Here is a 24,801-nt window from a genome sequence, read left to right as displayed (position 1 = left end):
GGAAATCTTGCTTCAAACGTCTTGTTAACCTCCCACTTTCCAACACTGCTGGTACTGATCATATTAGCCCATTAATAAACATTCTCAGTCATACATGTTGTTGATATCACCATTGACAAATTAGACTACTACGGATACTGAGAGAATTAATGTGATTTGTATGGTTACATTTACTCCCTTGAGGCGATTCTTCACAAAAATATCTACTCTCTATGATAATTTAATAGAAGATTAGGTTGTGGGTGAACAATCCAATGCACAATGAATTCATTCAAGTCAACATTACTAATCAATGACTTGCTGTTATTCACTGTTATTAATTTATTTAAGGTTCTTAGTTAACAGCTGCACCACATTCAGCCTGATAATAAAATTTGGAAAAATTACTTTTTTTATTTTAATTGCCCTACATAATCTTCGCTAGTCAGTCACTAAAAGACAATGTTTATCACTTGAGCTCTATTTGGTGAAGTAAAACTGGCCATAGAATTCTGATCTGTGCATGCTAAGGAAACAATATAATTAAAAATGGCAACTTAAGGGATGTAGTTATAATATTAATGTGTAATAAGATAAAGGTTCTGTGATTCCATTTGTGGTTCTGCATGCAATCCTTTGTCAAAGAACTCAGAGAAAACACTCTCCCTCAAAGCATCCCAGTAATTTTTTCCAGGTGGTGAAAGAAGGTTTGTAGTGGTAAACTTCATAGTTTTGGAAGGAATAAACAGTAAACATTTTGATTGAAACAAATAAAACTGTAATAAAAGCACAGCAAAGGAAGTTTTAATTATCTGCTCTTTATTTTACACGTCCGATCAAGAGTGGAAAGTTGCTTTAACATCAAAGGGAATTGCAGAAAAAAAATAAAGTGGTAAATAAGTAACTTCAGAAATAACCAAAAATCTTTCCCAGAAACCACATTTGATAACATTTGTGTTTACCAGGGCTCTCTTATGTTTATAGGTGGTATAAGAAAGGCTGGCAACACATGCCCCCCTTGAAGGAATGGTACAGCACATACCTGGATTTTGTAAGTTTCCACATTTTTAACGCCTTGAATCCTGCTTTATAGGAGGTCAAACAGTTGTCTCTTGTATACAAAATGGTTTCCATATGGGTTTTATCTTGCCTATACTTAGAATATGGCATTTTCCCTGCGTGTCATGTAAAACTTTCTTCCCTTGCTAAGCTTTTTTGTTTGCATCCTTCGTCTACCTCTCCCACAAGTTAACGCCCATCTCTGACCACAGCCAATAGCGGATAATGCATGGTTGATGCTTACCCCTTCCCATCGAGATGTAAATCTTGTTTTTCTCTGCTGACAACCACGTTCACAGGGAAAGACAACAGCCTTTTAAATGACACGCTTGTAGACTTCCGATTACAGCCCTGTCACTTACTCCTACAGTGTGTAAACACGTGATGGACCGACATCCACAGTGAAGGAGACAGAAGGAGAGGTTTGCTGAGGTGCGTGGGCTGCTTTTTGTTTGCCTGCAGACATGAGACCGTTGGTTAGAGGGCCTAACATAAAACAGTTAAACTGACATGATGCCTTCAGTTAAGTTGTCTCACAGGGGCTGAGGAACTATTAATCATTTTACGTTCCTCTAAAATAGCTGCCGAAACACCTTGGTAAATGCAGTGTTACGTGATACATATCTGAATTCTGTCCCTCCAGACTATTATGATATTGGTTTCAGTGATCCATCGCGTCTTGTGATGCTGTGGCCTGTAAGAAGACAGCCCCAGATCTGGCTTTGTCTTGGCCTCCAGACCAAAAGTGTGATAATTTTAGAGTCGAGTCTCTCACATGGTCTGGAGCAGGGACGGCATTTGGAAATAAACTTGGAATTTAGCTTAATTGCAGTTTACAGATTTAGGAGGGGCAGCGTTCTCTTCTTTATTTTCTTGCATAAATAGAGAGTGACTGGAGGCCAAAGACATGAGGTTTCAAAGCCACAAAAAGAGGTTAAAAAACGTCAGAGGCAGTGTGGACACTTTTGAGCTCGGTTCTTTAGTTCTCTCAGAGGCTTATCCACAACAGTTTTTTCCCACTCACCAAGTGAGTGGCCTTCAGGTTTTTATGTCTCTGTTGCAGGTTTTAATTGCTTTTCATTTGCAGCCATGATGCAACATTTGCATTTCAGCTTTAAACTAATGCATCTAGCCTTTGTCCCTGTACCACTGGAAGCATAATCTATCAGTAGGGAATAGAAATAGTATAAATTGAGCCACTAATTAGACATGTACAAACAGCCAGTGACAGGTTTGCTAAAATATCTTCCCATATTGTATAACCCAAAGAGGTGAGATAAAAGGTTACGTCACAGAATCAAATGACTAAAGATGTGCTGCAGTTATCTTCAGCCTGAAAAAAACATTGATTGAGGGCCAAGTTTGTAGACTTTTATTGATTATGTCTTGGAGGGGGTGGGGGGGTGGGGGGGGGGGGGGTGGATCTGTGGTACTTTGTAATCATTTAGTTTAAAAACAAACTGTTGTTACTGTGTCACACCATGGGAATAATTTCTGCCTAGCTTAAAGTAAGCAGTAAGCTTATTTGTTATTGTAAACATCAATGAAAAGACAAGTATCAACTTAATTCAGTTCTGTTTATTTATACAGTGCAACATTATATGAGGTGCTTTCTCAAGCTGCAAACTCCATTTGCAGTTATACGTCATGCAAATCCAGGTTCAGTTCAAATCATTTCCTTCATAATATTTCATCATTACATACAGTGTAATGATGACATTACACTAGCTGCTATACACAAAGTCAGTTTGTACAATTTCTCTATTAAGGGAAGCCAAACAAATAATAATGAATCTCATAGTGTCTCACCCTGATCAAGCATGTTGCAATAGTGGAGAGGAAGCTGTCATTTCTTTTACATAAAGAAACATTCAATAGAACCAGACTAAAACTCAGTGAGTTTTTCCCTACTTATTTTCAACAAATAGGACATTTTATTTCAAACATGTTAGAAGAAGTATTAGATGAGTTAAGATCTTCAGCCTGCAAAAATTAACTTGGTTCAATGACAATTCGCAGTCGTGGTTATCATAGGATTAATTTTTCACATATTTATTTTCAGAGTAGCTCAACAAATAAGATCTGACATGTTTACCATGATCACGAATATCCTGTTAGAAGCTGACTGAAAGCCTAACATAGGTGTCAATGAATAAATGTACAGCAGTTATTGTGACTTGGTACAAGTCCATCTGCTGTCTGTCCCTCATCCTGATCAGCCTGCGGCTCCAACAGACATCTTGATTAGTGATTCACTTCTTTGATCAATACTGAATGTAATATGGAAACAGTAAAAGTAATTTAAAATGTCAAGTTGCTCCATTCATGGATCTTTATGCATGTATGTGACATACATACATGGAGAGAAAATGGAATCTCATTTAACCCATGTTCACATGTGGCCTGCTTTTAAGCTTTTTCACTTATCACTGAAGGCATGAACATGAGCTGCTATTTTCCACTTGATTGAGAGTGAGAGAAATTGTTCAACTACATCTAAGTTCTGGGTACATATTTGAAGAATTAAAATGACTTGTTTTTCACCAATAAGGAGCAGAGTTAATCCCTCTTAAATTGATGAACTTTTAAGTGTAATTTATTTGACCTGGTGCAGTAACTAAGTTCAGTATTTAATCATTTTTTCATTAAATACATTTTATTTGCTCTGGGTAAAGTCCTTTTGATGTTGATGCTGAATTGAACAGACTGGGAGTTCAGTACAATTTGTAGCCAAACAGACATATCCAGAATTTGTAAATGTTTGCATTTCATGTCTTTACGTTTATGTAATGGAAATTTACTCAGGAAACAAAACAGAAGATGCACTTAAAAGTAGATTTTCTGAAGGAATGAAAACCTTTAAAACCTCATATACAGTTTTTTTTTTTGCTTTTTTTTTACTTATGCCAGCTGGGGGTGTACAGTATCATGAATATATTATCAATTTATTATCTGCGTGGTCAATATCAAGGTAACCTTTAGATTGCAAATATTCTTGGTTGATGTATTCTAAATGGTACGAACTTGCATTTTTCATGTCAATGTAAAGTTTATCCAGTTGGACAGAGTCACATGGGAGCTGAAGCTCTCATTGGAAATTATTGACATAGGCCAAAATACTAACAGTCACATAGTTGTGGAACCACAGATTCTACGACTGTCGTGGACAGTCACATTTTGACTATATGACAGTCAAAAGCACAGATTTGTTTGTGTGGAAGCACCGACAAAGAAAATAGGCATATCACGACTGATGTCATCATAACAATATTTACTTATATTATTATCAATTGAAATTACAATAGTGTAGCTTTGAATAAAAATATGGTTAACAAAAGTTGGAGAATAAATAGAGGAAATAAAAGATTAATACCATGCTGCTCAGTGTAGAAATGTTTATTTTAATTTTAATTTTGCCCTTGACTGACAGTGGCATACACATGTAATGAAAATATGTAGTTAGGTTAACTCTAAAAAAGTCAAATTAATGTATGTATAATTAACAGCCAATCCAGGTGATTGGCAGATCGGTACCTATACCGATCATGGGTGATCGGTATCGGAATCGGCAGCAAAAAACCTGATTGAAGCATCCCTACATAAGATAACACATTTGTGTATAAAATGCTTTTCTTATGTGACATTCCAATTTTCTGAGACTGAATGTTAGCCATAATTATCAAAATTTGAAAAGGAAATTATTTTTTTTATTATTTAAAAAAAAATCATGTACTATACAAGTTTCATTTCTTGAGTTAAATTGCTGAAATAACCTTTTGTTTATATTTTAACTCTCTGAGAGGTATCGATATTAGTGGATATGCTGTAATTGTACTGATTGCAGGTTTTTCAGTTATCCTTTTGACTGAATAGCTGCTGTATTGTATCTGCAATACAGCAGGTACATTTTTATTTGCATTGGAAATGCAAATAAAAATGATTTATTTGCATTTCACAATCTAATATTTGTCTTAGTTTAATTTTAACATGGATTACTCAGCAAAAAGTTTCCAAATGCTATTTGTTCACAATTTTATCTCTTCTTTAACATATTTCATACCATTTGGATTGCTTTGTCAGTGAGGTTTGCAGCACCCGTGAATGTAAACAGTAGAAAAACACTTTGTGTAAGGAGTGGTGTTTTACAATGTGTTTGTCTTCCTTCCCCAGGTTGAAAATATGCTGCGTGACTGACATGATTAGAGTGAGTTAGGGTCATGAGGCGTACAGACCTGATAGAGAAACCCAGTTTCACGACCAGACTCGCACACTTACACTCTTGTTTAATATTTGCTAGTAATGAACAAGTGGTCTGCTAGTTTGAAGAAAGAGTTTATCTCATTCTGGAACAGTCAGTAACACTGTTTTTTATCAGGTTTAATAATTTCTGTTTTTATTCAGTCATGCTTATTGTAGTTTTGGCTTATTGCACTGAAACAATGAGTTTTATTAGCATCTACATAATATAGACACAGATATAGTTAAATACTTCAATATAATTGAGATTTGTTTAAAAAGTTAGTCCAAAACTCATAATCTAAGGATGGGAAAGTACTACAGAATGCAAGTGACCTCTTGTAAGAAAATCATAGACCCAGCTTTGCTCTGTGCTTACGGTAATTTAAAGTTAGCTGCTGGTTGACTGCTGATGGATTGAGCCCACATATGACCCTTCAGCTTCTGTGCTTATTGTTGCCTCAAACATACCTACAAACAATTTTCCCTAGATTTTTGCTCTGACAGGCTTTGCTCTGCTATGTTGGACATAATTTCATCTCAAGGGTTAAGCTAAAGCTATAAACCTAAACAGGTAAATTACACGTCTACAAAATTACAGTCTTTATGCAGCTTTTGATTTTATGAGCTGCAAGATGACCACAGAGAGTAATACAACAATGAAAGATGAATGTTTTTCTGAATTCAAGACCCATGTGAAGGGCAATGTAATGAATGCCTATAGATACATTATGTCACCGACCTCCGGGTATTTATTTGAGATATTTAAACAATGTCACACAGCCTATGCTACATAAAATTTTTGCAATGAATAAAACAATGCACTGCTCAAAGTTGTTCAGATTTGTGCAGGATTATTCCTCCTGGGTGGTTGTTGCAAGGTAATGTAAATCAGTAGCCTTTGCTAGCATCCCCAAATATCTCATCAGAAAAGGGGTCAAACTTTGAGGCCTGTAAATGCTCTAAACTGAAATATCACCTGAACAAATTTACAGTGTTTTGATTAACATGTTGTCCTACAAAGCAAAACATAACTTCTTATGCTTTTTCCTTCATGGATGGTTTTTATTCTTTTCAAAGTTCCTTAATTGGCTTCTTTTTACAGTGTATAACTAATAGTTGACCTGCTAACAGATTTCTCCACCTGAGCTGTGGATTTTTGCAGTTCATGCCCCATGAACTGTTCATGCGGTATTGTTAAACTTAATTTGGTACAATAAAATTTTGAAAATCAGATTTAATTATCATTTATCTTTATACTCCACTCCCAGATGTTGTTATTGTCTAATATATTATTTTATTACTGTTGACCAAATATCAAGTAAATGTAAGTTATCATTGATCATGTAGCCAAAACATAATGTTGGAACCACTAACAGGTATCTGAGATTTTACTATCTCACCACATTTTACATCCTAGAAGCTTTCGGGACCATGTGATTACTTAGCACCACACTAACTAGTTTTGATTTTATTGGCTAAATGTTGTCCTACCAGTGGTAATTTAAAGATGTATTGTCATATCTATTCCAGTTCATTCCACCTCACTTGTTCCATCAACTTACGTAAAGACCTGTTGCTTTCAGCTTTCTTTGTCTTCTTTCGTCTTGTCATTCATCTCTGCAGTGACAGGAAATCAGCAACACCTTTAGTCTCAACTTTCCACACCTTAAGCACAAATCAAACAAATGGTCCTTGAGTACAGTTCATTTTACATTGAAGCTCCATTTACAGTTTGACAAATGCATTCACCTGTCAATGTTGCTGAAAAGATCCTTGTCATTCCTTTCCCTCAAGCACTATTGCGGTACAAGCAATAGGAAAGCTAACTAAGAGGCTTAAAACTATGCTTCAGTGGTGAAATATTATGATCATAGACAAAAACAACAACATATGTCCTAGCACTACTACTACGAGGATCATGTTAATATACACAATAATTTTATTGTATCATTTAGAAAATATATTTTTTTAGCATTATATGCTTTAAGAAATTAATTATTAAAGCAGAACACTCCATATGTGATAACTATGGCTTTTAGTACACATCTATGGCTTTTTCTTAGTCTTTCCATCCATCCATCCATCCATCCATCCATCAGCTCTTTCCATCTGGGACTTTTATGGGAGTTCTATTTAAAACTCAACATGAATGTATGGATCAATTCAGGGATTTCTAATCTGATAAGATATAAATGTATTTAACATGTATAATTTACCTACATTTGTTTTTTGAAATGCACCATAGGTGAGATATGGCTTCAAGCAAATCACTTTTGAGTCCCAAAAATTCATATTTTCAATATGCCATATGGAAATATGGCATATTGATAATATGTAATTTGCCATATGAAAAATGGTACATTTCACTTTATTCCCTGGTTTACATATTAGCTCCTACCTATGATTCACAGCAACTTAGCAGCACTTATGTTTAAGTTTGTCAAACCAAGAGATTGCTTTGAATGTGAGATTATTACCATCTTTAAGCATTGCCCTGATTTCTACAGTATGTCTGTATTATTGTGACCTGACCTCAGTATTATTACATAACCCCAGATGGTTTTCAGGCATCTTCTCTCATCTGTAACATGTTCACACCCGCATCCACTCAAGTGTGTACCGACTGGCCAGCCTTTGATCTCTTTCCCTTTCAGGGCCTCCCTAAAGGAGTGAGCCTCTTCAAGCCTGCAGCCTGGATGGATCTCCTGTAGCTGGATGTCCTCCAGGTCCAGTGGGGAGTGGAAACCTTCTGATCTAGTTTTCATTTATGCAAACAATAGGTCACTTAAGGTGCTACATGAACTGTAGCACACATGTGGCCTTCTCAGGTGCCACTGAAAGCCACCTATAAGCACTTGTACTCTGCAGTACTCTATACCTCAGAAAGCCCTTGGTCCTAAGGAATGCCACATGGTACCAGCTACAGGCCACCTTTAACATTTTACTCCCATTACTTACTCCAAAGGCAGATGAGCACTTATCTTATCTGAGGAAGGGTACACTTTTGACAGAGTGTAACTTTGTCAAAAGTTACACTGCTTAAAGTGCATGCTTAAAATGCACAGTGTTATTGAGGTTTGGCTATTCGCCTAAGGCAGGCGGTAATGATGTAATTTGTAGGATATATTTAGTTGCATTAATGTCTGCCAGGTCCCATAAGAAAAATTAGGTATTTAAACTGAGGTTGTTCACCATGCTGCAGCACCTTGCAAACTGTGAAACTGTTCTGCAGATCATTATGTGTTTACAACAACTCGTGTGTGTGTGTGTTTTGTAAAGGTCAAGGACAGCAAAATCGTGCTTTGGTTTTATTCTGTAATAGTCTTGTCGCGAGTCTCAGTGAGAGGAGGTTGGCTTGACTTTCTTGTTTTGGATAATTGCACGCTGCTGAGGTCTGTGGTCCCCTTCTCTGTCTCCCTGTGGCTGAGGCTGCAAGAGCCATATTTAGGTTGCACGTCCTCCTCATCCTCTTCTGTCTCATCCTCATCCTGTCCGACAACACTCGCCCCCTCACGAGCACAGCAGGGGGTGAATAAAGAGACTGCAAAGTCACAAAAAGATGACAGTGCTGGTACCTGAAGAAACCCTTCTTCAGGTTATTCCAATCTTGTTTACTAGCACGTAATAAACAAGATTGCAAGTGTTGATTAATAAACATGCACTTTCGTTCCAGCAGTAATCCTAAATTCTTCCTAGTATGAAATTATTTTATGAAACTTGAAACTCATGTTTCTCATTAGTTGACCCTATGCAACACAAAAAATGTTCCTATGCAACACACAGATAAAGGAACAATGCTTGATCTTTCTCAGAGGTGGCATACTGAATGTATCTACTATTAGCAAATGTAGCGTCATAAAAACTCATTGTATAATCTCTGTGTATACATTAAAAATAGTAAGTTACACTCCAAGTACATGCTTTAAAAAGAAACACTCATCAATGCATTTTGACATATTGTTAGACTGGTGAAGCAATTGTTATCATTGTTAATTGTACAAAGGTCCTGAGTTGAATCCTTGGTTGGGGCTTTTTGGGTGTAGTTTTCATGTTTCACCTGCATTCTTTTCTGGATTCTTCACACAATAGAAAAACATGTATGGTTGGTTTACTGGGCACCAAGTGCATGGTTGTATTGTTGTTTATCCTGTGAAAGTCTCATGCTTTGATTCAAGAGTGTATCTTTCCTCAACCCAATGGGTAGGGATAACAAATTTACAAACTGTAACATTACTTTTATGTGGCTAGTTTTTGCATAATAAAATCAGGAGGAAAGTTCTGTGATTAAATGTCAAAGATAAACTTTTTTCCCATTAAGCAGTTGTCTTGTATGAAGACAAGAAAAAATGTGCTTTGATCTAAATTACCGTAATTTTTTGGGCCAACTTTCAAAATAGAATATGATAGAACTATTCTGTATTGTCCCTCAGTAGGGAAATGCTGTGTGGAAGAAAACTTACACACCCTGCTCATGCAATCCTGATGGCGGTGGCAGTATCTAGCTGTGGTGACCTTCTAGTGTGATGTGTTTTGCTCTGTGCCAAGTCATTCTACTTTTTAGTATGCAATCAGCAGTATATTAAGTCATATTAAAAAATATAATAAAAAGGATGTGATTCTGGTCTAAGTTTACGTCTCCCCTTGTGCTGCAGCTTTTATCAGTATTCTTAGAATACTTTTGAACATATCTCAGAACACTGTTAATATGAAAATCAAAAGGATATGGCACTACTTTAAACCTACAAAGTCATGACCACCCACAGAGACTGATGTAAAACTTTTCATTCTACATAGGAAACTCAGAGGATGTTTCCCTTCTGTGAAACGTACTGGTAGTGGCATCATGTTGTGGGGGATATTTTTTCCTACTAGGACAAAGATGCTGATCAAAGTTTATGAGTAGATGGATGGAGCTAAATGAATAAATAAATAAAACTCACAAGAGCCTGTGAAGACTTTGGACTGGTGAAAATACTCACTTTCCATCAGGCCAACCAGCTTAAACAGATCTTCAATTGAATGATTTAGATCAAAGCTTACTCAGGTGTTAGAATGGCCCAGTCAAAGTTCAGACCTAAAAGCAGTTGTGAATCTGTGGCAAGATTGAGAACAAATTTCAGCCTTTACAAATATGGTAAATGAATACCCTAAAATACAGGAGCTATAAATGAAAGTGAAACATATTTCTAGAAAGTATTGACTGAAGGAAGAGAAAAAAAATGCCATAATTTTTTGATTTTTTTTTTTTTTTAGACAGGTTTAACCATGCGCTAATTTGTGTTGTTCTGTCACATACAATCTCTCCTTCAGCTGGGATAAGGCAGGTGTTAATAAAAGCATTGCCAATTTACCTCAGTGCAGTTCAATCTTACCTTTGTTGTTCTTGTATCACACACGTATATTCACCTCTGCAAAAACACATCTGTACCTTTAGCCTCGCCTCTTAGTTCAGTCACCCAGTGAAGAATTCATCACCGCTGGGCTTGGATTCCACTCATTATCTGTTGAAATGACCCTTGTAATGCACATGCATGTCTTTTAGCTTGAGGGCTAGATTTCTAGTTTCTCTGCCTATCGACTCTTTATGAGATGGATTTTTAGTAATTTATCATCCTCAAAACTATGCTGCACTTTGCTTTTATGGCATCTTTTAAGTCTGTTCTGATCTGGCAGCAGTATACCAGCATGAACTGACGGTTTACTGCACTTCACAGTAACTTTGTGGCATATGATGAGGTCATGATCATTGGGTACCTTTCAGGCTTTTATTTATTTGAAGCACCTGTCTTTCAGTCTTTGAAGAAAAATGGTGCAAATGTTCCAACAACTGGGAACGTTGTTGCCAGAAAAGAAGGAAAATCTCAGTACTGTCTGGTGCATGTCAGAAAAAAAGAGATTGCTTATTCTTTTATTGCCATTTGATTATTTGCAATTTTTTGACACAGTTCTAGTCAAACATTTGAGCAAACCTTTTAATTAAAAAAAACCCCCAAAAAACATGTGCCCAATATTTAGATTTCTTTTCCTGGGAGATCCTTACTTGTGATGACTAAATAATTCCAGTCAATGTTGATGTTTCCAAAAGACCATGAGGTAAGATATCACTATTTTCCACACACTACCTTCATCCTTATGCTACTTGTCATGCCCCCTGTGGATCCTGGTAAGCACAACACTAACTGGAACTGCAATGCAGAATTTCCAGCGAGTGTTTCCCTTCAAACCATTTATCATATTGCTCGCTTAAGCCATTCTTAACCACATGTTGAGTCATGTGGGACCCCAGTGCACTAAAGAAAACATGACTGATCTAAGTCATACAGCACCTCGGATTGAGGGTCAATACAAACTTTAAGGTAGTGTAGATAGTAATATTTCATTGTCAGTGTAAAAAAAAAATCCATGATAAACTTTCAGTTTACGGTGATTTAAGTAATCTCAGAGAACAAAAAGTTGTGCACCTCTTCTTTGACTATGCTTTTGGGAAAATCAAACCAGTATGGGGGATCCTTTAGCTGCTAATTTTTCAGATATACTGCTCTCCTAATAGCTGTACTGCAAAAGCAAGCACATGTGCACATCCCTGCAGATAGTGGAAAGAACTGATTTAATGGTGGAAAATCCTGCAAGAAAAAAGAAAATACTATTCCAACACTGGCAGCAGCTGCTTTCACTGCAAAGCTAACCTGAAAATGAGAGGACTGCATTATCAAAAACAGTCTGGGGAATAGATTGGAAGTTATTAAATCTAAAGGAAATAAACACATAGTAGAATTGGCAAAGCATGCTCCTAAAACTAGAGTTATATCCAAAATGCCAACTTCATTTTCCTGTAAAAAACAAAGCACTGGTATTGCCAGAATAAATTAAGTATTTCTTGAGAGCTGGCACAGGCATGGCTCCACTGGTTATGACGGTGTAGATTTGTAATTTGTAACCTGCTTTTATACGGAATAGAAATAATTTTGATATACAAGACAGATTTCCATAAACTACGATTTTCCCTTTCTATGATTTTCCCTTTCTCGATGTAACACCAGCAGAGAAGTGTCAGCAGCTCCCCTGAAAGACATTTTCTTTGACTAGAGATAGAAAACATTATATTGCCGTCTGTCTAAACAACAAGAACTGTTACTAAAAAGTGAAAACAGAAAATACGTTCACATAAACGTGTCTATTGATGCATAAATGTGGTTGAAAGATGGTTGGAAATGCTGTAACCAAACATCTTTGTTTAGGCTAAATTTGAAGGACATACATAAGCTAAAAAGGTGTTATTTGTAGAAACTAACTACTTACATTTTATTTTTTTATCAATTTACATGTAAGTAGGTGGGTTGCTTTAGAGAGAAATCTAAAGATCCACTTTGTCACACAATACTAAATGCTCTAGGGATACTTTGAGGAGCTCATGTTTTCAAAATCTCAATATCTCAGTTTTAAGAAGCAACAGTGAGATGTGTTGAAATAACATAATTTCTCGATTATGCTATAAAATGTCACAATATGCCTCTGAAATACACCACTTCTTTAATAGAAACTTTTGTGACTTTGCTTTTATTGCTAACCTTGTCAGGATGTCTCATTCATCCACAGATGCAGCCAGGCTGTACGTTTGAAATGTTGGGGCTGTATAATTGTAATTTTTTAAAATTATACTCTGAAAAGCCATATTCTATTCACTTTTCCTCTTATTATTCAACTCTATTTCATAAGAAATTCTCCACCCTCTGCTCTATGCACTTCCTCTCTGCCACTGGATCAAGACTAGAGGGATGAGGAATCTTATGTAGCTTATAGATCATTATGTGCTGCATTTTTACTTATACCTGAACATCTGATATTTACCCATTTGGACACTAGTATATATTATCCTCTATCGCACAGGTGTCAAACTCCAGTCCTCAAGGGCCGCTGTCCTGCAGTTTTTAGATGTGCCACAAGTACAAAACACTGGAATGAAATTGCTTAATTACCTCCTCCTGGTGTAGATCAGTTCTCCAGAGCCTTAATGACCTAATTATTCTATTCAGGTGTGGTGCAGCAGAGGCACATCTAAAAGTTGCAGGACACCGGCCCTTGAGGACTGGAGTTCGACACCCCTGCTCTATGGGCTTACATTCTCAAACCTCTGAAAAGTACATACCTTTATAATTATGTACTTTGTACATGAAATTGCAAATCCCAATGAATCTGTCACATGAAGTTCCACTAAACTATATTGAGGTTTTGGGTTGTTGCTTTGAAAACTGAGGAAAACGTCAGATTTTGCTTGGCACTAAATACTGAATTTAATCGTTTTGGGTAATCTATTTTATAAATTACCACACCATTTGTAGTTCAGAGTGTGACACACCAACAGCTGCTGTATGAATGGTTTCATCTGAAGCAACTTGTGTTAGAAAATGCTTTTTAGCAACTATAAAGACGCCATCATGCTGCATCCCTATAATAATGCAGCCATAATAATCTTTATTATGGCGTTTAAAGATTATAAAAAAGATTTGAGAAATGACAATGGTATTATACCAGCAAATGACTGATCAAATTGGCTCTCAAAACACAATATTTGAAAAATGTTCCCTCCTGCCCTCTGCCTAGATTTTAGGTGAGATTCAACTCATAGGCTATTGGATTCAACTAAAAACCATGAAGGAAATGTCACTGAATTTATTTTTAACAGAAGCTAGCCTTTTAGGTTGTGGAGTGTCAAACACTTTGTCACCACAAGTGTCACCAAACACACAGAGTCATAGAATAGTCCTAATACAATTAAGTTTACAACAGCAGAAATCTTTTTTTTTTTTTTTTTTTACTAAATGAGGTATTTTTAACTAAACTAGCAGGAGTAATGAAAGACAGGAATAGAAAGCAAAGATGAGGCTTAGTGAAATTCTCAAAGACTACAGTGACTCATAGGTCAAGCCCCCATTGCTGTAAACAAGATTTTTCTCATCATTTGAGCACTGAATCACTTTCTGCTCTCAACCACTCAACTTTGATTCTAGTAGTACTCCCTGGGAACATGGGGGAGAATGAGACAAGCGATCATACACCAGTTATCTCCTTCTGTAGAGGGAAAGTGCATGAGAACAAAGATAAGAACACAGAAGATGTGTCTGACTGTGATTATGGAAATATCCCATGTATGCTGATAAAGCTGGTCCAGATGATTGTCTTGTTGTTCTTGTTGACCAAGAATTTTAACCTGCTCAGTGCTGTTCTATTTGGCCAGTGCTATCCTAAAACACCTGATGTGAGTTAACACGATCTGCACGACGTCAGAAGTGTTCTGGTTTATCTCTACATCAAGTTTGGAGATGACTAAACAGCTGGACTGGAAACTTTCTTTTCCTATCTCTGTTTTTCTCCAAAACTTTCATTTCTATTAAGTATTACAAAGTTGTGACAAGTGGCAAATTATGTTTTTTCAACGAACAACTAAAACATAAATTTATATTACTTTTTCTATTTTTGCTCATATTTTCTTCACTTCAACAAGGTCAGGGTCCAAGTTGAAACTCCCAATAAGATTGGCTCTGACATATGAATTTTCCTCCCAACAAACAAGCTGAATTTCTGCCATTCTGGCAAGAAACTGTCAAGGATATTAAAATGTTAATTTAACGGCGTTCTTGTGTGCATCACGCTGCCATTTTTCCTCTTCTTGTAAATGGTAAGATTTGATTGATAGCAATAACCTCTGTGAAAGCAATCTAAACAAATAGGTTTGAGGAACAGTTAGAGAAATTATAGACAAAAAGAATGTAGAACGACTGTGCCTATTAAAGCTATATACCCTCTTAGATATTTTAAATCTAAATTTAAATTTACTTTGACAAAGAAATCATGATCAACAAAATTTGACTTTGATTAGGCCACTCCAGAACACCCACTTTGTTTCCAACTACAGCTGTTTCTTGCAGATGGAAACAAATGGTTCTGCAGGATTTTCTTTTGCCACATTCATTTGATCTTTTATCTTCACAAGCCTTCCAGGACCTACTTCTCAGATCAATCCCCACAGCATGATACTGCCACCATCTTGCTTAACAGTGGAGATGGTGAGTTTGAGGTGATATGCAGTGTTTGGTGTCCACTAAACAATTATCTTTAGCTGCAATATCTGACTGATTTGTTTATGTCATGCTATTTCTTCAAAATTGACAGTTTCCTTTGTAACTGCACTTGAATGCTAATCCCATTTTTTTCTACGAACCATAGTGTAATATCCTCCTAAAATAAAGTGAATTATAGTTTATTCAATACACTACTTTTACCATTTATGCAAAATATTTTGGGCTGAGCACAAGCCCTTGTGGAACACCACACATAATGTTAGATATAATTTAGAGTTAGCATTGTTGAGTTAATAGTTCTAATTTCCTGTTACTTGCAGCAGATGTGTCTTTTATCATATATCTGCACAACAGGTTATGAGAGCAGTGATAAGTAATCAGGACACAAAGATGCATAGTATAAGCATAGTATGCAAGTGCAAAATGGAAAGCCGGTTGGAAAAAGTGACAAAATAAAGGTAAATTTAGATGAAAACAAGAGAGAGAGAGAGACTTTTTGAGTTACAGAGGCAGACAAGAAGGCAGGCAGACATTGTGGTTTATGGATTGGCAGAACATCAGGAGGGCAAAATTGGTTTTAGGAAAACTTACTGGGACAAAGGAACAGAAGAGGAATGAAGCTGGTAAAAGAAGCGAGTGGAAAGAGCAAAGTGATGAGAAAGTTGAATTTCAAGCATAGTGAAGTGTTCTAATCTTTTCTCTCCTGAGGGCGTTTTGTTTGGAAACCTCTATCATCAGTCTGGGCAGGACTCATTTGTCCTTCTATCCCTCCCATCTCTCCTCCTTTTTCCCCACTGTCTTAGTTCTCTACACACTGCAGCTGAGTGCTACTAGTGCCACACGATAACTACAGGTTGAGAAGTGAGTGAGGGGAAGGGAGGCAGAGGAAGGAGAGGAGTGACTGCTGCACACCTGATGTGCTGGAGTTTGAAGAAATCACCGTGCTGCACAAGCAAAGGGTAACAACTTTTGACAGATTTTCTTTCTGCTTGTATGTGCATGAGTATCTGTGAGGCCAAATTTGTGATTTTTCCTTTGAATTTAACTTAGGGAAGCTTGCTATTCATATTTCAGAGTGCAAACCATCCTTGTGTCAGCGATCAGTGTTGGCGTGTGTTTGACAGCTTTGTTTTTTACAGTTTGGTGTCTGCATGACTTATTGTGTGGAGCGGGACTAAACACACACAGTGAACATCTGTCAACATGGGTGGAAACGGTTTTGCACATTTATTAGATTAATTTTAATTCAGCTTTCATTTCAACTTTTGATAAAGCTCCAGCAGTGAGAAATTGTTTGGCTGTATTAGCAGTGGACACACACTGAAGGACAGACAAACCACTGAGAGAGAGGAACTCATCTGGAGACAATATGGGCTACCTCCAAGCTTTGCTGTCACACTCAGGAAGATCGTTACCATCTAGAAAAAGACAAGACATAGAAATCAAGCATAGAAGATTAATTCAGGAGCTTTTTGCATGCTGGCTTAAAATCTGTGTTCAAATATTATAACATAGCTGCAGCATTTACTCTGTTTATACTTGTTGATACTGTTAACATTTGGCTTCTACATGCCCCTTATGTTTTTGTTTCCATCATCATATTTATCTAGCAATTGTAGCCCTGCAGCTTTCATCCCACTGCTGACACCTTAAAGAGAAAAGTGCTTCCAGGGTGTGGTACACGACCGTATATCGAGACAGAGGTAGAGGAGACAGACAGGCTCACTGCTTCTGCAGAGAAATTACCTTGCCCTCCCCCAATTTGCATGCCCCTATTGACCAACCTGTCTTCCTCACATTTCCTTCCCCTCCCAGAGCCTGCCCTGTCATGCCAGTCTGCTCCCTTGTGCCAGCCTAACTACAGCATTCATTTAAAAGGTGGAAAATCATACTTACTCCTGCCAATTGTGGCATTCCCCTGTGTAAAAGCAAAAGTATTCTGCCAGGTGTGCCATCAGCTTGTCTGAGTGCAGTAGACAAGAATGTTGCACTGTGTGTGGGTCCTGGCCTGTGGAGAGCTTTGTTAGATCAATGCACAATATAAACTGAGAAGTGGCATGTGCTGATATGATTTTTTTATTGGCATAACATGCGCACATCACACACTTTTCTGCCAAATACTTGAAGTGTTCAATATAATTAGCTCAGATCACTACGTTCCACCTCCAAGTGGAAAAGGAAGTCTGTGGGTTTGCTGTGAGTCAGACTCTGCAGTAGTAATGCTATAAACTTTGGTTATCTACAGTGGTGCCAATTATTATCCATCTTTTTCAACTGAAAACGACAAAGGAAGTACAATTACATAGACGAGGGAGGAGGAGACACAATTCCAGGAGCCAGCGACTAAAATCTTGTTTCCAATACAAAGGGACTAACCCGGTATTCCTTTAAAATCTTTTAAGAGCAAATTGATTGATTTATGAGATTGGATGCAACAGGACATCAGGAATGCAGATGTACAGATGCATATCCAGAATCCTCCGGGAACAGTATAATGTGCATGTGGAGTTTGACAGAAACTGAAAACACTGGCTGTCTAAAACAGAAAAGCTAATCAGTGTCATTTGTAGCCAAAGGCATTAAACATTTGCCAAGTGAAAGGATGTCAGTGGTGCAAAGAAGTGAAGGAGTTCCTTGTTTTGCTTTCTGACAGCTATTCTGGCCTGGTGAAGAGTCATTTAGTCATCCTGTAAATGCTGCTCAATTAAAACCATATCGCCTGACTTTTCAGTCCACATTATTCCCCTTGTCCCACTTCCTTCTTTTTGTCCAATACATCTCTGCTTTATGGCAGAGATTGGAGTTGACTGGTGGTGGTATGATTTCATTGGTCAATTATATCTTCTAACCTGTTATTTTTGGACCCATTTCTGACAACAATCTTCATTCCTATTTTTATACTGAAGTCTCCTTTCATTTTGCTTAATTTGGCCTGTATTTTAGTTACATTTTCTCTTTGACAGCCTTCATAAAAGAGTGCAATAATCAACATTATGCAGTACAATGTAGACTTTGTTTCCCTGTATATTTGAGAAGTTACTGTAAAAACTGCAAACTACTCATTTTAAGAGTTTTTTTTAACTTAAAAGGCAAGTTGATTTTGGAAAATATTTTGGCAAGTGCCTCTTCTTGCATCTATGTGCTCATCCAGAGATGTATGCACAAAGAAAGATACATTCTTAATTTCTGAAAAAAAGAACTCTTGCAAGCCCTCACCTGCTCCTCAGTACATGTACAAGTGCAAACATTAGGATATTCTGCTGATTTGCTTTTGTTAAGATTAAGGTAGAGTGAAAATATGTGGTTATATTCTTGGAAGTGCTTTTTTCATATGTCTTGCAACCATATGAACATGTGGTTGCAAGACACCATATATGAATTATATATTCATATAATTTTTTTCCTTAGCAAAATAATTCAAACTCAGTCAGGTAAGGTGGAAACTGTTTGTGAACATCTATTTATCAAGTCTTCCTAATTGGATTTAGGTGTAAACTTTGATTGGGCAATTATTACACATGAACACACAGACATGGTTGTGGAGATAATAGTTCCCTGACACCTACCTACAAAACATAGTGAACACATTTCCTGTTAGAAGCTTCAGCCTTTGCAGACTGGGGCTATCACACCAACAAACTCACCTGATTTTGATGTCAGTGAGATTGTAAATAATAGCAACTGAGAGATTAGACAGGGAGATCAAGATGATGTTGAACTAGTAGGAAAACACACAACACTAGCATTTACATATAGATCAAACAACAATTTTCTAAATGAAGAAGATATTCACTGAGACATAAACCCCTACCACCTGATCCAGCAGCGTTTGTGTCCTCATAAGGCTTGAATGTTCTCACAGCAGGTTGGGCAGAATATAAAACATAAACACAGTTTTGGATTTTATATTCTTAATATCTAGGTATGAATCACAAATAAAAGAAGCTGCTACCCTTGTGATCCTGACAGATGTTTTGCCAAAAGTGAGCCACATTTTTTCCTAGACAGATACATCAGAGATAATTTATGAATTGGTATGTTTTGCTTTAGGACACTAAATTGTAAACAGGAGTAGTAGGAGCTCAGACTGTCACTTTCTTGTTAAAATACACCTGCAAGTTCTGAAAACATGTTCATTACAAAAGTCAAGCTTACTAAAGTTGCATCTACTTCTATTTCTAAATCACTACTAAGTAACAAATGTATAAGATCAAAAAGTTGCTTTTGTTTTTTTCTCAAGTTTCTCTGGCTCTTTGCCACTCCCCTTTTTTGATTGGTGGTGTTTAGGGAATTAATAAAAAAAAAATGTTGTATGAAGTGGGCCAAAAATACTTCTCATCACTTTAGTCAAACTGTAAGTATGCTGGAAGTAAGCAGAGATACAGGATGATGAATGAGGAAAAAACTTCCTAATTTCATTGCCTTGCTATATTCGAAGTGTCTCCAGATAAAGTCTCTTACTGAGAGCTAAGTGAAAGGAGAACTCTCCTTTTCTAAAAGTAATTAAGAAAACTCACAAGCAGCATGCAGTGACATGTCAACCTTTTCCTCAGTGATAAATATTGCTTTTGTCATGAGCCGTGTGTGAAATTGCATGTGAATGCCTACATGTGTGGATTTGTGGTTGGACATGTGCGTCTGCATACATGCATTTTGTCACAGCACTTAGAGTCCTCAACTTCCCACTGGTATGAGCCCTGTGGTCTCATTTACTTGGTGCATTCAAACATTGTATACACGCACACATACAACAACACACACGCCCACACAAACAGAGATGAATCAGAGCACCTCGAGGTGATTCCCAAAGTCGCGGCAGAAAGTGTGACACAAAACCACAGTGTTGTACATTCCCAGACTCTGAGAGTGGGATCCGATTTGCAAAGTGGAACACTTGGAAAATGTAGGCAAAGGGAGGGAGGCTGTGTATTTGTCTGATTGCATCTGTGTGTTTATCTGCGTCTGCCAATAAATGCGATCCATGCACCTCGTGTTATTTCAAGGTGTGTGAGAAGGAACACTCAGCTCTGATTGTGTTTTTATGAGATGGTGTGAATGGTAAGCACCCATATGTCAGCGCTTAAGGCTGTGTAAATGAATTTGTGCCAGCTAGCTAAAATATATACCTATAAGTCTGTTACAATGGCTGGACTTAATGACTAGCTTTTAAGTAAGGAGTTAAAAGGGGATTTTCTTCAACCTTCATATCCAGCAAATAAGACTGGTCTGCCATGTATTTACGCAATATCCACTTAACCTTTTCATGTCAGAATTGTCATACATAAACTCCAATTATGGCACATGCACACATTTCCTTCAGCTGGTGTTCATATGTCTTCTTGACTTGACTGAACAACTACCTAAACTTTGTCAACTGACGACGATGAATTTTGAAATAATTGTTATAATATTTCTCAGCTTCCCTGGTAGAGTCAGTGGCAGGATGCAAGAAAGAAGAGTCTAAGCAGTGTCAAACATCGGATTCACAGAAGTAGCATGACTTTCATTTTGGTTTTGGAACTCTGACACAGCTCTTAAATCTTTTAGGGATGGATTTTTGAAAGCTTCTCAGCTGCCTTTATCTGGTTTTCCTGAACTCAGAGAGGAATACTGTATGACCTGAACTTAGAGAGGAATACTGTATGACCCTGTTTCTCATGGTTTTATGCAAAAGGAAGACAGAAGTAGAAACATTCAATTTGTAACTGATAATTAAAGTCAGATTAACTCCATGCACAGCTTGGATGGCCGATGGGTGAGAAGCGAAGCCTGTCTTCACATTGAGTTTAACAGAATAGTTACCTTTACAAACAAAAGTCTAATTTTTTAGCTTTTGTATTGGAAACTTAGAGGTAACAAAGTGTCACTACATGGCAACACATTTGACTAATTGATAACTGCAGAACCTACATCTCAGTCCCTGAAGGGAGAATCTTGTGGTAAACCACATTGTTACAATCATTGCATTCTCAAAACAGATTTGGGCTGAAAATCTCTATTCTGCTTTATACTGGCACATAAATCATTTAGGTATTCAACCCATTCTGTCATTTAAGTATGAGAATGGGTTTTATTTGTTAGAAGATATTTTTATGAGTGTTTTCGTCGACAGTGGGATGGATGGAATTATTAACACCGATTTTGATGTTAACCATCCTGCAAACACTTGAAGTAATAAAGTATTTAAAACTCCCACTTATTTTATTGTGCTGTAGTCAAGTCTGAAGACCCTGCAGGGATTGGCCTGGAGGACTGCGTAAGCAGTTATGAGACAATGCAGGAAAGACATGCAGGGTGCCACCATCTGCTAGCCACATGCACACCCCACAGCACTAACATAAATCTGCACTGCACTCAGCAATGCAAAGCTACATTCCACCAGGCCGAACGTGCACTGGCTGGATACATCAACAGAAATGTGCAACTCATGCCTCGTTCAGGTCCAGGTCACACAGGCTTTAGGCGGGATCAAAGGGGTCTCAGATGAAACACTGTGATATGCAAAGACACTGCATCAATCTGCGATGAATAGGAAAATTTATTATTTGGAGTTACGGATTGTGACATTATTGAATGCATTTAACAACTTGCTAGCATTTATATAAAATAATGTGTGATTTATCAGAAGGGATTGCACTCTATCACTGTAGATTAATGAATAACAGCTCCTCACTACTGGCTGGAAATCTGTTGGAAAAAAAACCCTGCTCCTCCACAGTGTCTGATTTAAAAGTTGTTTATAATAGAAGAGCTCCTCTGTTCTTCTGGTGTGGTCCCTTTGGCCTTCCACTACATAAGGAGCAGTTGATATGCAAACACACAGAGCACACTCACACAAACACACACAGTTACAGGTCACTGGGGTTAATGGCAAGCTCAAGTATGGGAATGTTCAGAGGAGCCGGGTGTTAACTTTACCATTCGGATGAGCTGAACACTTGCAAAGTTGATTCTTCCCACCATCCTTGTTAGGTGATGGTTGCTATGTGGTGACGTTGAGAGGACTCCACAACAGCTGTCCAACATTTGGAAGACAAAGTAGTTTATTGAAGATGTTTCAGAAGATGAATGAAGTTAAAATTGACTAATGTGCCTTAAAGTGTAAAAGTTCAGGTTTCTCTTTTTGTATTGTTATTGGGATAAATCTACATCTTTGACTTTTGGGTTCGTCCTTCTGTAAGTAAGCATTGCATATTTGTGGTCAAAATCACATCTCCAAATCACAAGTCTCCAAGGACTTGAAAGGTTCTCCCTTCCAAAGATATTTGATTCCTCTCAACATAACTAACAAAATTCAGATGCTAACCCTCAAAATTTCCACATTATTCTGCACTTTCTCAGTAGCTGTGACATTTCCTTGTCATGTCTCACATGACACCTCATTATGACAGCTGCTGTACCAAGACACAAACTAACTTGAGGAAAAAGCAGGCTTTCCATAGAAAAAAGTTACTAACTTTTTGCTTTAATATTTAGTGATATTTTTTAGTACTGTCTTTATCTTTCTATTGTGTTACAAGATATGCAGAACGTGAAAAAACATCTCTGTGGCGCATTCACATTTTTGAGATCTTTTTTGTTCTGACTTCATGGAATTTTAAATTGATTGAAATTATTTCTGGTAAATAAATGATTTAATAGCATGGTGGGCAGAGATGAGTGACCACTAATTTCATGTTTTCTTTAAAACCCGCTGTTCAGTTCTAATGTTCAGAAATTCTGGTTGATGAGAACACAGCCAAAAAGATTGCCCAGTCCTGACATCATGCACATGCAGAACAGCAGATGGATGTTAGATGGAGGAAAAGCTCCAGAAAAACAAATCATTTTGAAACAGAGAAGCAACGAACCAAGTTAAACTTTTATTCTGGAACAAAACATGATCAGCAAAACTGTAATAGCGGGTTTGATTTTTTTGACTCACATGCAGAACTACAAGTTAACTCGGGGTATCAATGAAGAGGAATTTATTTAAAGTATTTACAAACAAGGGTAATGATCAGGAGTACTCGAGATAGAGCTGCTTTTTAGATCCTGACTAAAAATTTTTAGCCGTATCATTTCGGTACAAATGTCATTAGAGTTTACTTACATACTTGTTTTTGTATAATTTCAGAAATAAAGGAGAAAGTAGTGGTACTAGTTAAGCACAACTTTATAACATTTAGATAAATGACTCTAACTAATATACTTACATGAGATTAGAATCAAACCCATGAAATGGTTGTGCATTTGGATTCCTTTCCATGTACAAAAATCACCTTGCACCTACAGCTGCATCTGAATAAATCTGAGTATTATTGAAAATTTCATTTCTATTAGTTACTTAGTTTCAGTAAGTAAAATTTCTGCAACCCAAATTAGTTATATAGTTATACATTTCAAGCATCTCTTATACAGAAAGGTAGAATATTACACTTTAGTTTGAATTATTGCATCAGTTCTATGTGGCATGAAGCCGATCAGCCTGTTGTTTACTGCAGGATCCTGGAAGCCCAGATTGCTTTAATGGTGACCCATAGCTCATCTGTATTGTTGGCTCTGCTGTTCACTTTTATTGTTTTTGATAACACTCCATAGATTCTCTGTGGGGGTTAGGTCAGTGTAGTTTGCTAGTCAATCAAGCATTTTGAGTTCATGGTCATTAAAGTAAATATTGGTACTTTCTTGCAGTGTGGGTAGGTGCCAAGTCCTGCTGGAAAATGAATTTACCATCTCTATAAAACTTCTCCACAGAGGACATCATTAAGGGTGCACATAAGCCCTGTTTATGTCATTTGCCTTGAAAGTCTGGTTTGTTTGGGGAGGTGAGAATGTGCAATCGAACTTTGATGTGAACCAAAAATGCAATCTCTGGTCCGACTACAAAACTATGTCTCGGCTCAGCTGAAGTGAACTCTGGTGCGGTTCAAATTTATATGAGAATGCCAAGATGACCGGAGACCACTCCAAAAGCAAGAAGCGGACAATTGCACAGGGCATTCTGCTTAAAAACAACCAAGACAAAACATGAAAGCCTAACGTTAGTGGCAGAAACGGCTCATTGTCTTTTACCAATGACAGAAGAGAAATCCTACAACCTCTAAATCTGATCCTGCCCCATTTTTGTTCACATTTTGCAATGGAGGACGTTGCAAAATATTGACCTCTTGTCTGGAGGTTTTAAGGTAACTTCTTTGAAGAGATCTTGGTGCTGAGCCACCACAGGCGAGGGGCGGGAACAAGTCTTTCAAATGGTTTGGATTGTTTGACACAGTGCAGTGTGAAAGTGACCCACACCAGCTGAAAATGGACCAAATTTTGCAGTTTTGCTCCCCATCGAGCTGAGTCTACTGGACTACCAGGTGTGACAAACAAACTCTGAAATTTTGGACTTCATAAAACACTGTGGACCAACAACCGCTTTCCAAAGTATAACCTGCCTCTCACCCAATGGCCACTTGAG

At 37.3% G+C, this 24,801-nt stretch overlaps 1 protein-coding gene across 3 annotated transcripts in view; it reads left to right on the top strand.

Moving 5' to 3' along the window:
* znf469 (zinc finger protein 469) overlaps positions 1 to 24,801 on the top strand; it is a 140,906-nt gene that overhangs the window by 52,607 nt on the left and 63,498 nt on the right. Inside the window, exon 2 of one of the 3 annotated variants that reach the window (XM_028037536.1) lies at positions 964 to 1,030. The exons of 1 other annotated variant lie outside the window; for it this stretch is intronic. The gene's annotated coding sequence lies outside the window, so the exon portion shown is untranslated. Of the gene's footprint in view, positions 1 to 963; positions 1,031 to 15,661; positions 16,316 to 24,801 lie in introns of those variants that run through there. One more of the 3 variants, XM_028037529.1, reaches the window with a different exon arrangement.

This window comes from Xiphophorus couchianus, chromosome 2 (genome assembly GCF_001444195.1).
Source record: "Xiphophorus couchianus chromosome 2, X_couchianus-1.0, whole genome shotgun sequence".
Lineage (NCBI taxonomy): Eukaryota > Metazoa > Chordata > Actinopteri > Cyprinodontiformes > Poeciliidae > Xiphophorus > Xiphophorus couchianus.
The sequence above is the reverse complement of the archived record's forward strand: the minus strand, read 5'-3'. Positions and strand labels throughout refer to the sequence as shown.